This window comes from Canis aureus, chromosome 23 (assembly GCF_053574225.1).
Source record: "Canis aureus isolate CA01 chromosome 23, VMU_Caureus_v.1.0, whole genome shotgun sequence".
Taxonomy (NCBI): Eukaryota; Metazoa; Chordata; class Mammalia; order Carnivora; family Canidae; genus Canis; species Canis aureus.
In genome coordinates this window covers 50,658,731-50,660,340 of record NC_135633.1, presented here as the reverse complement: position 1 = coordinate 50,660,340, position 1,610 = coordinate 50,658,731, and the positions used below count along the sequence as shown (strand labels likewise).

General features: G+C 33.4%; 1 pseudogene across 1 annotated transcript in view; it reads left to right on the top strand.

Moving 5' to 3' along the window:
- Window positions 1–54: 54 nt before the first annotated feature.
- The window catches only part of LOC144295118 (U1 small nuclear ribonucleoprotein C pseudogene), a 108,741-nt pseudogene continuing 107,185 nt past the window's right edge, over window positions 55–1,610 (top strand). The window contains exon 1 of the transcript XR_013362534.1: window positions 55–189. The product of XR_013362534.1 is annotated as a U1 small nuclear ribonucleoprotein C pseudogene (transcript). The remainder of the gene's footprint in view (window positions 190–1,610) is intronic.

Below are 1,610 nucleotides of genomic sequence, written 5' to 3'. Positions count from 1 at the left end.
GGGGAGTCATAATCTATGTTATAACAACATCACCATAGAGACAGAATTGTGGAATCAAGAAAACACAGAAGGTCCCCAGCTGAAGACTTCTAGTCCAACTCTGGGTTTTTTATTCCAAGTTTTATGTGAACAATTTGATACCTTATAGCTCATTGCAGAATAGCCACTGAAATGCATTCATTGTTAACAGTAAGTCAAGTTGGTTAATTTTCAATCAAGAGAATTGTATGTATTTTTTACTGTTTTTTTTTTTTTCAGAAATGGTAAGATTTCAGTCACTTCACAATCAGACCTTGCTTTATTGCTAGAGGACTTCCACTGGGTCAAGCCAATAGTATGTAACTTTTAAATAAAAGCTTTAGGTATTATATTTAAACCAGAAAGTATATAATCAATCATACCATCTTAAAAATAGCTATTATAAACCATTTATTTCAACTATCTAATTCTCAGTTTACAAACATTTTCTAAAAAAAATATTTTTACATTAGTTAATTATTACATTTACATTAGTTAAATGTGGAACACAAATGTAATTAAGAATAGCTTATAATAGCTTGCAACATTTTTCATTTTTATGTCTCCTACTCCACAGAATGTTTCTCATTTCTTTTCAAGAGTTTCATCCAAAGTGGTAGGGAAACAGTCTATTATTCCTTATTCTATAGTTTGAAAGGGACTGAATGGAAGCAGCCAAGAAGAGGACAAAGCTTTGGGTTTTTTTTAGTTTTTGCTGATTTTTTAAAATTACAATTGTAACATAGGTATATTTAAAAATTTGGGATCCCTGGGTGGCGCAGCAGTTTGGCGCCTGCCTTTGGCCCAGGGCGCGATCCTGGAGACCCGGGATCGAATCCCACATCGGGCTCCCGGTGCATGGAGCCTGCTTCTCCCTCTGCCTGTGTCTCTGCCTCTCTCTCTCTCTCTCTCTGTGTGTGACTATCATAAAAAAAAAAAAAAAATTTGAGTATTTTTAACTTTATGCAATTAAATGGTAATTCCCTCCTCCCGTATCTTCCCCACTAACACTGTCAGCAGTTTGGTGTGTCTTTCTACTCACTTTGTGTGCATATACATATATGTGAAATGGTGCTTTAAAAAATTAGATAATTTATACAAAATATACAGTGTCTTTTTCCCAAATTCAAGAATATATCTTGTTGGCAGATAAAAAGCTCTCTCATTCTTTGAAATGATGACATGACATTCCAGTCTTTTTCTAATTCATTGATGGATATTCAGGATGTCTCCAATTTTTCTTTACTATATTACATGTGTTTCTTTTTATTTAATATAATCTGCCTTACAACAAGTAATTTAGTATGTATTACAGAGTATTCAACCTGTAACTTCCATTACTCTGGTTGATAAAAAGTTAATTTGTCAAGAAAATATTCCTTTAGTAGCTGCCATGTTCTGAGAAGACATTGCTAAGTACTTGGGGATCAAAGAAGTATCATATAGAAGTTTACCCACAAGGGCCTTGTAATATAAGAGAGTGCTTTAAAGAGTGAAGCATCCAAGATCTTGAGCCTAATTATTCTAATCTCATGTTTTGACTTAGAAATGCTATACAGTGCTGTCTTCCTGAAAAGATTATTTAATTAGAT